The following is a 17,455-nucleotide window of genomic DNA, read 5'->3' as shown; positions in this document are numbered from 1 at the left end:
AATTGGCATTGCAAATACATGCAATTCGGGGGCATTTTTATTCCGGCTGAAATGTGTTTACCTACTACAGACTTCTAAACGAAGGTGTCTGGGGAACTCAGAATTGCTAATACATGCAAATCAGGGGCATTTTTGTTCCGACTGAAATGTGTTTGTCTAACACAGACTTCAAAGCCAAGATGTCATCATACCAAACGTAAAAGGACTGTCATTAAATTCACGTGTAACGAAGAACAAAATCTATCCAAATTCATGAATTGATCTCACAAAGCTAATATATTGAATTCAATTGAAATTGTTGGAAATTGTTTCATTCAATCAAAAATTGAATCAGTACAAACTAATGATTGCTAAGCTAAGATAGTCCCACGTCAGCCTTGCGGTTATATCATAGATATAACCCACCCTTTTTTTCTGAGCCGCATTTTTTTTTCTGAGCCGCATTAATATGGGTAACAAATGAAAGAGATTGACTAGTAGAACGTAGTTATTTATGAAAAACACAAATCCAAAATGACCTTTTCTCAATGCCTCATCAATAGGGTGAAAAATCCAAGTCCAAAATGGCCGCAGTCCCCAAATAATCAATTGATTTTTCATATGATTTCTTTCAAATACAGTACTCCTTGAAAATATTTCGAAGAAAATTAGGTAAGAAATAAAATATTTGAAAAAATTGTTAAATGCTTTTATTGTAGACACAGATGCACTAAAAATGGGTGGGTTATATCTATGATATAACCGCAAAGTTGACGTGGGACTAGCTTAGCTTAGCAATCATTTGTTTGTATTGATTAAATTTTTGATTGAATGAAACATTTTCCGAATTCAATCGAATTCAATATATTTGCTTTGTGAGTAAAAAGATTGAATAAATGCCATGTAAGGTCAATTCATGCATTGTGATAGATTATGTTCTTTGTTACAAGTAAATTTCATTTACGTTAGGTATGATACCTAGGACATAATATGTGAACGGAAGAATTATCAAACGATTATTTTATTTTACATTTCCATCTGAAGTTCGTAAGTGTACGTACTTCTCGAACAGCGAATTTGGTTGATTTGATGAACTTCAGGCACTAAGTGACAGAAATTCAGTGAGCAGAAGATATGAAGGCACATCCTTCAATGCAATCTTGACTAACCGAACCAAAGCGTCGTGTTCGTACCCGTTTTTGTAATCCGTGTTAGGAAAACACTTTTCGGAGTGCAAAATAACATGCGGGTGCAAAAGTACCCCCGGCTTGCATGAATCAACAACTTTAAAATTATACTTTTCATATTATAGAGCCTTTACATTTGAATGTTCATTCACCTCTTATGTCTGCAAGATTTTCCCAGGTTCCTATGTTTAAAAGACCATGTTAAGGAAACATATTCTAGTCTGCACAAAGGCAATCGAGTTCGAAAGTACCCGCAGTTTGAATTTATTTGCAATGCCGATTTTCCCAGACACCTTGGTTCAGAAGTTTGTATTAGGTAAATATATTTCAGTCGGTACAAAAATACCCCCGACTTGCATGAATTTGCAATGCCAATTTCCCCCACGCTCCGTGGATTTGAAGTCTGTGTTAAGGAAACATATTTCAGTCGGAACAGAAATGCCCCCGAGTTGCATGAATTTGCAATGCCAATTTACCCAACACTGTTTGGTTTTGAAGTCTGTGTTAGGGAACACATTTCGGTGAGAACAAAAATCCCCAGACATTCATGTATTTGCATTGCCGATTTCCCCAAGGCTGCTTGGTTATGATGGCTGTGTTGGAAAACCGTAAATCGGGCCAATCAAAACGAGGCAGTTAGGGCGTTTAGATAACGCTTAACATTTTGCAGTTATTCAATTATTTATCTAATGAAAAATAACATTTTATTAATTGCGATAGATGCCTAGAAATATTCCCTATCAATTGATGCAAACATCTTTCCAATCCAGTAAGAAATGTTCGAGTTATAAGCATTCGGAATCTTTCATTTTTTCCTGCTTGTTCTGTGTTTAGGTTTTCATTTCACCCCCCGTATACTCCGGTTAGACGTAGTCCCACGTCAAAAACATATAAAAATATAAATATAATATATAAAATATATATATCGAAGAATAATAAGAAACTCAGAAACGTAGCTTCATTGTGTTGCTGTTTGGGCAAGGTTAATGATAAAATTCAACTGGAAGACGAAGCCAGCCTTTCTCATGATGTTTCCCTTCATACTGTTGATTAGAGCTTGATTCATTTAGAATCCAGAATCACAAAATCAGTTGTATTTTGGGATTGGTTGAAGATACAAAGCATGTTTTAGTATCAAAATACACATGATTCATCTTTCTTTAAAAAAAAAAATTCAAATTATTCCTTTACCCTTTGAAAAAATGTACGTCACATCGAAGTTCCCCTGTAGTTGTTTCATCAAATCACTGCATAGTCCCAGTGATTTATTGGTCAGACGACTGAAAGAAATGACATCTGGGAGTGTATTTGGTACTGTGTCAGTTGGAGATCAGAATTGTTCCATTAAAATTTCAACTGTGAATAAGGGAAACAACCCCACTGGGATCGCAAACGCAAAAACCATCGATTTCGGTGCGTTCCACTGAAATTGAATCAATCTAAAGTTATTCTCGCTATCGATTTGATCCTGGTGACGCAACAAGAAGGCAAACAAGCAGCGAGACGATAACATCAAACACAAACCGATTACATCGGAAAGGGTAGAAATTGGTCGAGCAAATTTCTTTCTTTCCGCTAAACTTGCTTTGGGTTACTGGTCTTTTTCTTTCTTAAAATTAATGAAATTGGTAGCGGTACATGTTGAAAAAGAACGGATCACGTCATACAACCGGATGGCTGATGCCATAAATGAAGATGATTGGATAAGATTATGAAATAAGAAACTTACTTGTTGATTCGCAGTCGGAAGCATGCGCTGCCTCCAAACCACTGACTTCGGAATTATGAATGATTTTCCCACCCCTAACCAAGAAGAACAGAGTGGGAGAAAACGAAGATATTATCATCTATTATGAATTTTTTTTTTCTTCTAACTCATTTGCAGTTTAATATTCAAAAATGAAGAAACCCAGGCCGAAAATGGGCTGTAAAAAGGATCCTGCCTCAACCTCTGATGCCGTGACTGTTCGTTGTCTGTCGTTCTCCGGAAATCCCGGTACAGCTGGTATTTGCAATGAAAACAAATTATTACAGTATTAATGTTGACCCCGGATTCTCTTTTACATCATCCCTACCATATTTTTTTTCACCTTAAAGAGTGTGCACTTTCGCATATTTTCTTGTCCAGTTCTGCTACTAGAGGGATCAAAAGTTAATTAAAAAAACATGTTTTATCAGGATCGACACCCACCGTATCGGAGCGCACAGAGGTTGTCCTGGAATAAAATAGAAGAGGGAGAAACGAAAACCATTTGGCTGCTATCTCTTTATCATGATAAACTCAAAGGCAGCCAGTCAACCACCCAACCACCCGAACCAGCTGATGTTGAGCTGTGCTGTAAGCTAAAAGAGGGTGGAAATACACTTTAAAGCTACTGTGGTGATGCGTTACGAAGGCGTTGAGAAGACCCGTCTTCAATCTGCTGGAAGCGTAAGTGGTTTAATATGGAAGAGGTCATTTGGTCCCGATAAGGTAGTGCAAGTTGTTCTACCGATTGAGCAAGCGAGGTGTTCGGGATAAATGATTTATCTGGTAAGTTTAACTATCGGGTGGTAACTTTTCCCATTATTTACACAAAGTGCTGGAACTAGTTTGCGTTGTTTTCACCGCGCGTATCACTTGTTCTAGCTTCAGTACATTCCCTCAGGAGAGGGAATTCAACCGAACAGGAGGAAGTACGAATGTCGATGTGCATTATGCAAATGTCATTCCGGAGCTGGATGTAGTCTTGGAGCACCATGCATGCTTTCAAGCAAAGCACATATCACCGAGGAGAATGATGCCATTTGCATCTAGTGGACTTCATGACAGTTCTTTGCAATTCTAATGCGATGAAAAACATCCTGTGTGATTACTCACGCTCCTCCGTTGGTGACAAATCCAAATGAAAGTGTGTCCCAATCTGTCTCGTTGTGTACGTTTATGGTCCACCGACTCTCGGGTGATACAGTCTAACAATCACTTCAGTCGAAAGCTGTCACGTAGATTTAGCTTTGAGTCGTCTGAGTCATTCCAACGTTGGGCAATGTTTGTGATTCTGTTTAAATGGGGATATTTGGCTTCGGGAGGAATGGTGTTGCAAGAAAAAAAAACAAGAGGATGGAATAAGCAATGAACAAGCGGTGCTTTATGCGTCTGGGAGGATTTCGTAATGTAGAGGTTAGCCGGGGGGTAGCCCTCGAATAGTCTGGTGCTGGTGACTAACTGCAGTGCAATGGGCACTTCAAACGCGTTTATCGCGGACTCATAACCGTATGAAATTATGGTTATTTGTTGAGCACAAATAATCGACACTGTTCGAGCATTATAAAAATGTTAGTTCTATATTTTTGTGATGCGACAATTGCCAAATATTTTCATGTTTATGGGTTTTCTGTTACTTTCGACTCTTTTTCGAAATTATGACTTTTTCTTTGAAACGTAAATAATATCCAATACTTTTCTGATCAAAATCAAAGTCGAAATCCAAATCAAAAAACTCCTCAATAGAGTTGATAATTGGTAAACACTGGTAAAAAGTATATTAAAAAATAATATTTGAAACGATAATTTTGTCATCGTTTTATTTTATTTTTTTTAATTTTCTATCATTACTATTTAACCTAATAAAATGTTAAACTAAAAAATACCGACCTGAATGGCATACAATGCCACAATGTGGGTTTTATGAAAATGAAACTAATTCTATCCAAACTAAACTCCGTCTGCGAATGACGGATCTCTATAGTAGCATGTCCGAAAAAGAACCTGAAACTATTGAGAACCAGAGCAGTGGGTCCAAAGCCCCAAAAAAGGAGGATGGTTGTAATAGCTGTTATCCATGGTTATTATAGGAAAAAAGTAATGGATAAACCCCTAAGCCAAGGTGTTACGCGACCCGTGCCGAGGGTTGAATGGTATGGGGGGTTTCATCAAATACCTTGCATATAACGGAACCTGTGGAGCACCGGGGCGCCCTCCACAGTATTTTCCGCTCTTACTGCATTAAGCGGGTCACTGATGTAGCTGACCTTCTTTACCGCGCAACTCGTGGGACTCACATGAACAATCCTAACAAGCTTTTCGGGTTCCGGCAGCCTCACCCTGAATAATGGAGACGAACAAAATGCTGGACAGAATAAAGTTTATTCAGGTGAACTTTCATCACGCCAAGGGAACAAGCAGCGTTCTATGCAGAAGGTTCATTCACGAAACATTGGATGTGGCTCTTATTCAAGAGCCAATTCTAGGATTCGAGGAATCTCTACACAAAAATGTAAGTTTCTCTATGACAGCACACAAACTGCACCAAGAGCAGCAATTCTTATACGGGATAACATTAGGTATGTACCGATCACAGAATTTATCAACCGTGACATCGTAGCAATACAATTGGAGGTTCCAACGACCCAAGGGAAAACCGTTATCATCGTCGCTTCGGCATATTTCCCAGGAGACAACGTTGAAGTTCCTCCATTTGAAGTTGCTATGCTGATACAACATTGTAAATTAAATAACAAACAATTCATTATAGGATGCCTACCATACGATCTGGGGCAGTAGCGACATCAATGTTAGAGGTGAATGTTTGCTTAAATATTTAATGTCAAATTATATTAACATTTGTAACCAATGGAACGACCCAACATTTGTTAACTCTATTAGACAGAAATTTCTTGTTCTAACACTCTGCAGTTCTAAACTATCAGATGAGATACAAAATTGGCATGTGTCAAATGAAGAATCTCTATCTGATCATAAACATATAATGTTTATTTATAATTCTGGTAATCTTTTGTTCGAACAATTCTGAGATCCGAGAAAAACAAATTGGGATAGTTATCATTCCAAACTTCAGGAGAAAATTTTGATATCAGTGGAAAGTATTTCTTCCACTGAACAGCTTGAAATAGTTTCATCAGAATTGGAAATCAATATTAAATCCACCTTCGAAGAAAACTGTCCACTGAAGCAAAAAACTTCAAATAAGGATGCATCTTGGTGGAACAAAAAACTTGAAAGGCTTAGAAAATTGTCTAGAAAACTTTTCAACAAAGCAAAAATTACCTCTGATTGGACAGATTACAAAAACTGTCTAACAGAATATAACAAAGAAATCCGTAAATCTAAGAGAAGGGATTGGAAGTTCACCTGTGAACAAGTAGAAAGTTTACCTGTTGTAGCAAGACTTCAAAAAGCCCTTTCTAAGCATCATACCAACGGACTTGGTAGTCTGAAAAAAGGAAATGGTCAATATACAACCGATTCCCAGGAAACACTTAGTATCATGATGGAAACACACTTCCCAGGCTCAATCCAATTGATTTCCGGACACGCACAGGTCTTCAACACAGCTCAACCTTGTCTAATCAGAGACGAGAATAGAGCTAATAAATTGGCTAGGGCGGTCTTCACGAAGTCAAGGGTTGAATGGGCAGTGGATTCCTTGAAGCCCTTTAAATCTCCAGGACCAGACGGGATTTATCCGGTGCTGTTACAAAAAAGCAAGGATATCACTGACCCTCTTCTAACGGAGATGTTTAGAGCTCGTATGGTACTAAGCTACATTCCTAGTAAATGACGAGAAGTCCGGGTTATAATTATTCCCAAGGCTGGCAAACGTGACAGGACGACTCCCGAAGCGTATAGACCAATTAGTCTAACATCTGTCATCTCAAAAATGATGGAAAAGGTCATTGATCTCCATATCAAATCATCATATTTGAACAGGAGACCATTGAACAAATTTCTATTTGCCTACCAAGCAAAGAAATCAACTGAAACAGCGCTTCACACGTTAATTTCAAAAATAGAGAAGTCTTTTGATGCTAAAGAAATCTCACTTACAGCTTTTCTTGATATTGAGGGAGCATTTGACAATGCATCATACAACTCTATAAATAAAGCTATGAAAAAATGTAGTTTTGACATGTGCATCTCCAACTGGATACATGCCATGCTAACCAACCGACTAATAACAGCTAAATTAGGAGGATCTACTCTAACAACGAAACCAACTAGAGTTTGCCCTCAAGGAAGAGTTCTGTCTCCTCTGTTGTGGTCCCTAGTTTTCGACGATCTTCTTAATAACCTAGCTAATTTAGGATACGAAGTCATTGGTTTTGCCGATGATATAATCATCTTAGTTAGGGGTAAATGTGAGTATACTATTTCCAATAGAATGCAAACAGCCCTTAACTACACACTCAAATGGTGCAACTTGGAAGGACTTAGTGTTAATCCTTCAAAAACAGTCACAATTCCATTTACCAGAAAAAGAAAGTATAAGATTCCACCTCTTAGATTGGGAGGTGTACAATTAGAGCATTCAAAACGAACCAAATATTTAGGTGTCATGCTTGACCAAAAACTGAATTGGAACGACCAACTGGAGTATGCAATATCTAAAGCCCAGACTGCTCTCTGGAGTTGTAGTAGTATATGCGGGAAAAAGTGGAGACTAAAACCGAGAATGACTCACTGGATTTACTCGGCAATTGTGAGACCCAGACTAACATATGCTTCGCTAGTGTGGTGGCCTAAAACTACACAAATATCAGCTCAGAAAAAGCTCGATAAACTACAACGTCTGGCATGCTTATCAATAACTGGAGCAATTCCTAGCGCACCTTTCAAAGCCCTAGATGCTCTTTTATACATTCTACCCTTGCACCAATATGTGCAACTTGAAGCGGAAAAAGGTGCTCTTAGGCTGGAACGTATAATACATTTTCTAGAAGGAGATCTCACAGGGCATTTACAAATCCTGAAAGATTTTCAACTGAACACTATAGTAAGCATGAATGAAGACTGGATGGAAACAAAGACTAACTTCAGTGTTCCCTTCAAAGTGATTGAATTCAATCGCAACGAATGGGAAGAAGGTGGTCCTAAAACTCGTCCAGGATCACTCGTGTTTTATACCGATGGATCTAAAGTCTGCTTCATTTAATATTGGAACACAAACAATTGCGTGTAGTTCAGTCATTTATTAACGAATTCATAATTTGTTTTTCATACAAATGTAGCATTTTCTTTACTCTTTCATAAAAAAAAAATTATTCATTGTTGTTTCGAAGAAATTCTCGTACTTTTCCCGTAATACGACACATTAGGCGGCGCACACCCTTTTCGTCCACCGTTTTGGCGACTTGATTCCACCAGTTCTTCATTTGAGTCATGTTCCTAACAAGTTTTCCCTTTGCCTTAAGCCTCCGCTTCGTGATTGCCCAGTATTTCTCTATCGGCCGGACCTGGGGTCAGTTTGGGGGGTTGAGATCCTTCGGTATTACGCTGACCCCGTTCGTTGCGTACCATTACATAACCGTTTTGCTGTAATGGCAGCTTGCGAGGTCCGGCCAAAACATTACTGGACGGTCGTGGGCACGAATAAACGGCAGAATCCGTTTCTGTAGGCACTCTTTTTTGTAGACTTCTGATGTCATTGTCTTGTCAGTGAGAAAGACTTTGGTTTTCTGTCCACAACTGCATATCCCCTGCCAAATCATGTACTTGCGGGCGAATTTATCCGCAAACACGAACTTAAATTTTGCAGGTACATCCCCCCGAGCCGTCGCCAAATAAAATTTTTGACCTGGGATTTGCCCAAAGTCCGCCTTCACGTAGGTCTCATCGTCCATCAGAATACATCCGTCGAACTTGGTCAGCACTTGGTCGTACAGCTTTCGAGCACGGATTCTGGCCACATTGTTCTGCTTCAGCGTCCGATTTGGCTGTTTGCTGGCTCGGAATGACCTTATTCCTTCCCGGAGACGAATTCGTCGCACCGTACTGTGAGCGGCCTGGAACTTATTGGCCAAATCGCGGTCTGAAAGATTGGGATTCCTCTTGACGGCCTTGATGACTTTCCCACGCAGTTTCCGGTCGACAGTTCCACTCCGACGCTTCGAATGCGGCTTCCGAGCCGTCGTCAATGTTTCCTTGTACTGCTTGATAACACGCCATACGGTATTTCTGGGCATTTTAAGCTGTTTAGCTAGCTTAGATGCCGACAACAATGGATTTTCAAGAAAACTGTGCACAATTTTATCTCTCCGTTCGGCTTCCATGGCGGTTGTTTACAAAATGCTATCGTTTGGTGTTATGACATAAATACATGGTGAAAGGTAATGAATTTCCCGACACGTGGGTGAAAAAAGTTTCCAAATCCGTCCACTAGGAGCGCCACAATGAGCAAAAGAATTTGTTCCAATATTAAATGAAGCAGACTTTAAAATCGATAAATCTACGGGAGCTGGTATTACTGGACCAGGAATCGACATGTCGATTCCAATGGGACAGTGGCCTACAGTTTTCAAGCAGAAATACATACAAGCTATTCTAACATGTACAAATATTTGTTTGACTAGGAAATACAGGTATGCCAATATCTGTATCTTCTCAGATAGCCAAGCAGCTCTTAATGCAGTAAAAGCATACACATGTCAGTCAAAGCTGGTTTGGGAATGTATTTTATCCTTTAAACAACTAGCTGCTACTAACGAAGATAACCTATACTGGGCGCCTGGTCACTGCGGTATAGAAAGTAATGAAAAAGCCGATCTCTTAGCAAGACTAGGATCTTCAACTAAATTCGTCGAGCCTGAGCCATTTTGTGGATTACCTACATCATGCATGAAATCGGAGCTCAAAACCTGGTAAATATCAATGATTGAAGCCAACTGGAGGGCTCTATCAACACCAACACAATCCAAATTATTCATTACACCTTGTAACAGAATAACACGCAACCTACTCAGCTTGAATAAGGCAGATTTGAGTACATTAACCGGTCTATTGACCGGACATTGTCCGAGCAGGTATCACATTAAAAAAAACGGAAACTGGCAGATAATAACTGTCGTTTCTGCAATTTCGAAACTGAGACTTCGGAACATTTACTGTGTCAATGCAGTACACAAATTCAGCGAAGACTGCGAATTCTTGGAAAGGGCATTCTTATGCCTAACGAGATTTGGTCTGCTGAACTAAAACAGGTAAGGAACTTCATAAAGAAAGTCATACCTTCGTGGGGGGATATGCAAAGTCCTGGTGCGACTATCACTAATTCCCTGAGTGATGGAACGAACTGACACTGCATACATAGCAAACTAGAGTGCACTACAATAGATCAAACTAATGGTCGCAGTGGTACAATGCTCCTACAGAAGAAGATCCAAACTAAATAAACACCACTTCAACAGTTCTCAAACGTATTTTTCCAGAACCGACGCCGCGAATTTTCTTTCGTGTAATATCTTGACTGAAAACGGATGTCTAAAAGTGGTTATTTGAATTTTGGTAAGAGAAAAATTCTCGCCAGAATTTCACACACATTGATAGACAGCATTTCGAAAACAAATCATTTTACTATAAACAAATTAAATCGCTCTCAAAATTTGCATCAGCATAACTAAGCGACAACAAATTTGTGCCAATCAATTTAAGCGAACTGCTTTGAAAAAACCACGGTTTATTCTACGCATTTCGCCCATCTCTCAGGCAAATTGTGAAATTCTTCCCAAATTTGTTCTTCCCAAATTTGGACTGAGTGAGTCCAAAACGCCTTTTGTCGATCGGAACCTATTGTGCTAAAGGACCAAAGGGGAGACGAAGATCGAAAAGGAAATAATAAGGAAGTGGAAAAAACTGAGAAAAAATCGGAAACGGCAGTACAGAGAATCCCAAATGTCGAGCCGTTTATTCAAACTCATCCGAATTTTTTTTCTCAGTTCGACTGAAAAGTAACAAAGTAAAATAATTTTTTTTTGCAAAATTCAATTTTATTATTCAACATAATTGCCTTCGGGAGCGATATAGCGATCTTATAACTTTTCAATACAATTTTTATAGTACTCTTTCGTTTTTTTTCGTGTATACACATGTCAGTCAAAGCTGGTTTGGGAATGTATTTTATCCTTTAAACAACTAGCTGCTACTAACGAAGATAACCTATACTGGGTGCCTGGTCACTGCGGTATAGTTTTTTCGCAATAACAAAAGTTGCTTCACTCTCAATGCTCACTCACTTACGAACCAACCGACCGATTGTTGTCAAATCACGTATCCATTGAAAGATGGTGCTTTGTGATAGTCAAGTAGATTTTTGCAAGAGGCGCCATCTACACATCAACCGTATGAACTTTTCAGCCGAACTGTTATGTAGGCTGCAATAAATACATATACTGAAGTACTGTAAAAAATTGTTTTTTTTTCGATAACTATGCTGCTGTTCTACGCATAGTTGTCCCATGTTCCAAAATCAGCCACTGAGAAAAACGCAATTAAAGTTTTCTAGCATTTTTGCCTACCAGAAACTTTTGACGTAGGATTACGTCTTTCGGGAACATATTGGGGTACATATTAAAAATCGAAAATCGAGCACATCGTTAAAATTGTCCAATTTCAAACGCTTATTGCTCAGTCATTTCATGATGGATTGATTAAATTTTTGCGTCAATCGATTTCGGCACTCGATAACAATTTTTTATATTGAAGAAAATTATATATCTTATGAAAATAACTATCGAACAATTAAAAAATCTCAACCCCTATCCTAACGAAAATACCCACTTCTGATTGGTCCAAATTGACGACACATGCGGCGGTTCCCTAGCGGAGACATCAAAACCAAATTGCCTGGGGGAAATCGGCATTGCAAATACATGAAAGTAGGGGGAGCTTTTGTTCCCACCGAAATGTGTTCCCTAACAGAGACAACATAACCAAGATGCCCGGGGGTAATCGACCATTTTTATATTGCAGGTAAGGTGAGTGATACGTTTAATTCTTGCAAATAAAATTTAAATTTGGAACTTTAATGTTGGTTGCTTCGTGAAATGTATTGTTTTGTTAAAAATTTAGCACAAGGGTAAGCGTAAAATTGTATGGTAACAGTTGTGTTAAAAATGACTTGATATATGAAAAAATTTGTTTCAATTTTTTTGAATAAAAACCAAAGTGTGTTCTCGCTCGGAAACGGGTCGTTAGGTTCAAGTTGTCTGTGTTGTTGTTTTCATTTTCACCCAGGGAATGTTTCTACGACGAGAAAAATTGAAAAAGTGAAAAAAAAAAAAAGAAAAAGTGATTTCTCATATGCTTTACATATAGTATTAGATGTTGTTAGTCCAATTCAAAATCGTATTGGGTTGAATGAACACTCGGAAAGTAAAAATTATAAAAGAAAATTACCTTTTCCATTTTAAATATGGTTTCTCTATATTAAAGTAACATGTTCTTACTGATGAGAAAAATCGATACTTGTGTTCGGTATTGGTAATTATCTTATATTACATTGGTGAATTTTTTTTCTTCTTTATTTCATCCATACATGAGGCATCTCATCTAGAGTCACAGAGGATGGTTTTCATCATATCTCATTCCACTTCGACATCTTTCGTCTGATGGTTGGATGGTGCCAACGACTGTTTAGCATCCTTCTGTCATAATCACTCAGTAAACACTGGTGAAATGAATAAACAATACCCTACAACCAAACAAAACGGCTCTTTTCAGGGCCACCAAATCATTATCAAACGATGTAATTCTTCAAAAATATCCAAAATCAACAGACAGCCTAACGTAGTCCTACGTCAACAATGCGGTCGTGTCGCGGACACAACCCTCCTGTGACTTTTTTGTTTTTTAAGCATTTCAGTTCAGCCATATACCGGGTTTTTTATTAGCAGTAAACTATTGTCTAATGAAATGTGTCAATCAAGCTTGATTATAAGTTTTAAAACTAATGTTGGGCCAGTTATGCCTAGAATATCAACATGGGACAATTGAACTTGATGTTGTATTTTGAAATACTGGGAACAAACAATAAGTTTTTTTTTTGTGTTTTCCGGAAGATTATGCACAATAACATCGTTTTATGAAGAAGGGAGTGATCTGCAACACCTTTGCAGAATATAAATCTCATTGTTATTGGGCATTCGATGACAAGGTGCACACGTGTTCTGTTAAATTGTATTTTCATTTGTTCGAGAATTAGTTCGTTCTCCAAAACCAGAAATGAGTGCATTAGCCCTGCTGAAAGTGTGGTATAAAATGTTTGTACTCGAACCGATTCATTTATCATGGATCTACAAAAACACATGGTAGGACAGTCATGCCCAGAATATCAACATGGGACGATTGAGCTTAACTTTTTAATGACTTTAATTTAACTTTTTTGCGTGTTTTCCGGAAGGCACAAAAACATCGTTTTATGAAGAAAAGTGAAAATTGTCCAAAAGTGACATGGGACAACTATGCGTAGAATGGCAGTATGGCCGATTTACCAATCAATAAAAAATGTCACAATAATTACCGGCTCACCCTTTAGTACTTGGCTCAAATCTTATCTTCAAGAATCATGTTGCTCAAGTTTCACGCTAATACCTTGAGCCAACATGGATTTATATTTTGGTTTGCCAAAGAGTTCAGGAGTATTTCCTGCTTGAAAGCACTCCAATCATCTCTGGCCCGTTCAACATTAGAGTGCTATCTACTGATATCGGCTCTTTTCTACAAAAATGATGTGAGTCGCAACGAATTCATTCAACGAAGATTCATACGCCTTGCTCTTAGTTGATTACCTTGGAGGAAGCGTCTCAATATGCTCGATTATGAATGGAGAATGAGCCAACAATTATTTATCATTCTCCGTGGTGGTTCCGAAACTATTTCTCGTTTTTCTTTTTCTATCATCCAAATAAGTAAATAGACAGCTGTAAATTTAGAATATCATCTGATTTGTGATTTGCTCATCCTCAGATCTGGCATTTTACAACATGAAATATGTTCAACCCGATTCTTCTTACGGCCATTTTAGAATTTGAAAAAAAAATTGGATAGATCAATACATCAAGGTTCAAAAATATTGTAAAAATTATTCTTCAAAAAACAATCAAAGTCACGCATCTGACTATATTTCCTGAGTATATTGACATCAAAAAATATCTTTACAGTGTGTATTAGGGTGCCAATGAAAATGGTCATCTTCAATTTAAAAAGTTACCTCATAAAAAATGTTCACCACCTCGGAAAAACACCCAATGCCGAATTTCAGCTTAATTGGACTTAAGGGAGATTGGTGCAAAGCCGATTTTTTTTGTCAAAAATCGGCATTCTGGTTTTTTTTCGGAGTACGAAAAGAAAAGTATGGTTTTGAGTGCCAATAAAAATAGTTATCTCGATTTTTCATTCGGAACTTGATACGAAATGTTGATTTGCACGATAATATACCCTATGCAAAATATTAGCTCATTCGGGCTTCGTGGTGTCAGTGGTGTCATAAACCTTTAAATTTAAAAAAATCGAGGTTTTCAAAAAAAACAATTGATGCCAAATGTCTTAAAATTGCATTACTCGTCCAGATTTACAGTTATCTTGGATTTTTTTTTGTCAAAAAAAGGCGTTTTGGCACTTGGTCGTTTTTTCGCCTGAAAAATCGATTTTTGACCCAAAAAAAATGTTTTTTTTATGTAACTGTAAATCTCGACGTATCATGCAATTTTAAGACATTTGGCATTATTATTTTTTTTAAACCCTGATTTCCGGCGATTTTTCAGTTTTCAAAAAACTCAAATTTTAACGTTTGTGACGCCAGTAGATGAAGCCCGAATAAGCTAATAAATTGCATAGGGTATACTATCGTACGGATCAAAATTTCGTAGCAAGTTCCGAATGAAAAATCGAGATAACTATTTTTAATGGCACCCATAACCATACTTTTCGTTTCGTACTTCGAAAAAAAGGTCTCGGAATGCCATTTTTTGACAAACAAAATTTCGAGATGATACTTGATCTCGACGTTTCATGCAATCTTAAGACATTTGGCATCAAAATTTTTTTTTCGAAAACCCCGATTTCATTTACCCCCTCCTTGGGTGATTTTTCTATTTTCAAAAAACCCAAACTTTGACCGCTTTGCGCCACCTTCTCTTGAGTCCGATTAAGCTGAAATTCGGCATAGGATGTTTTTTCGATGTGATAAACATTTTGTATAGGGTAACTTTCTGATGTTTTAGGGTCGATTTTTTTCCCATACATTCATTGGCACCCTAGTGTATATGTATCCCACTCAATTCTGCACTATAGTTAATGCACTCAAAGTGACTGGAACATATAATTCGTGTCTTGTGTCGACCCGTAAGTTCTGGCATACACCTCCAAAAAACGATTCGGAAGAAAACACAGAGTTTCACAAAATTGAATCAATATAAGGTGCTTTAAACTTGTAGCACTCTATACAGAAGCGTCCAGAATAGAATTAGGGCCGCAAAATCAATCACCAACGGAATTTACATATCTTTTCAAAAAGTTTATTCTGAGTGTTCGGCTGAAACACTTCGATAGAGCTGAGTGGATGAAATATTTTTCGGAATTTTCCCAGCGCATGATTCAGGCTTTTATGCAAGTTTCCCACAAATCAATGTTTCATATTGAGTAATATATTACCACACCGACTACACTTCCTAGCGCTTCCCACCGAAACCATTAGCTCAGTAAATCCATTCATCTCGACTGTGGTTTAAAACAGTGCCAGCTAATTTTATTTTGTCTTGAAAGCCTCTTTCATTCAGGCCGGGTGTGGTGAAAAATGAAAAATATCCACCACTCAAGCGGAGAATGAGAACCATTAGAATCGATGAAAGCTAATCACGTTTTTGAAAGATTGCAGCCTTGATGAATATTGTATATTTCGTCTTACTTCCCGAAACTTTGGCTGAGAGGTGCACCTGTGTCGTTTCAAGCCTCTTCGCCGGGGAAGAGAGACGACCTCCTGATGAAATTAATTAGAGGCTATAAACGAGTTAATTTTCAGCCCCACACAGCTCTGCTGCCATCAGCGAGATCGCTTCAAAGGCCCTTTTATTATACACCTACCGGCGGCGGTATTTCGCGGGAAGGATTGCGAGCGAGAGCAACCCTGGCTAATTGTTTCGGTTTGGCGGTTCCCCCGAAGACTGGATAATTTCATTATAACGAAACCCAAAGTCCAATTTGAGCGGAATGTTTTACTCGATTTAAGATTTGTTCATTACCAATTTAGGTGCAAAATGAACTGAGCTGATTACATCGCTCGTACCGAAGCATTCTAACGTTGGCACACTTTCGAGGAGCAAGGAAAACGTCTTTTCGAAATTTCTTAATCCAAATCCGATTCAACACTACTAACCTTCGACTGCCTCAGTGCCACCCATTTTTTAGAATTGACCTTCCACCTATTGGAGGGATCGAAGCTGTTGCTTGTCATGCAAACATCAGAGGCAAAGACCTCTGTATAGTCAGCTTGTATTGGCCTCCGAGAGCTGCGGTTAGCCGCAAGCAACTTGTTGACATGTGCTCACTCCTTCCTGAGCCACGATTGATCTTGGGAGACTTCAACTCTCACGGAACTGCCTGGGGGGAACAGTACGACGACAATCGTTCATCGTTGATATATGACCTTTGTAACAGCTTCAATATCAGCGTTTTGAATAGTGGGGAAACAACACGTGTACCTAAACCTCCTGCTAACCCAAGTGCTCTTGACCTCTCGCTTTGCTCGAATTCACTATCGTTAGATTGCAAGTGGAATGTAATCCAGGACTCCAATGGTAGTGATCACTTGCCAATCAAAATTTCCATCACCATTGGGTCGAATTCTTCTGAATCTATAAACATGGCATATGACCTCACAAGACACAATGACTGGAAAAAATATGCGAACGCGATTGCTCTAGCCATCAATTCCAGAGATGGTTTGCCTCCATTGGAGGAGTATAACTTCATTTCTCGTTTGATCTATGACAGCGCGGTTCGCGCTCAAACGAAACCCATCCCAGGCTCCACTATTCGTCGAAGGCCTCCCAATCCATGGTGGGATAGCCAATGTTCCAAGCTTTATCAGGATAAATCGAACGCATTTAAAGCTTTTCGAAAACGTGGAACCATTGAGAATTTTCAAACGTATTTGGACCTTGAAAATCAATTTAAAAACTTGATCAAAGGGAAAAAACGTGCTTATTGGCGAACTTTCGTGGGAGGTTTGTCACGAGAAACGTCAATGAAAAAATTATGGAAAGTGGCTCGAAACATGAGAAATCGCTCGTCATCGAATGAAAGCGAAGAATATTCACATCGATGGATTTTGAAATTTGCACGGAAAGTTTGTCCCGATTACGTTCCTGTGCAAAAAATTATTCGAGATATACCACAAGATAGGTGCGATCTTGATTCCGAGTTTTCGATGGTAGAATTCTCTCTTGCTCTCCTTTCTTGTAACAATTCGGCTCCAGGAACAGATAGAATTAAGTTCAACTTGTTGAAACACCTCCCT

The sequence above is a fragment of the Toxorhynchites rutilus genome, chromosome 2, assembly GCF_029784135.1.
Source record: "Toxorhynchites rutilus septentrionalis strain SRP chromosome 2, ASM2978413v1, whole genome shotgun sequence".
In the NCBI taxonomy this organism is placed as follows: domain Eukaryota; kingdom Metazoa; phylum Arthropoda; class Insecta; order Diptera; family Culicidae; genus Toxorhynchites; species Toxorhynchites rutilus.
Note: the sequence above shows the minus strand (reverse complement) of the source record.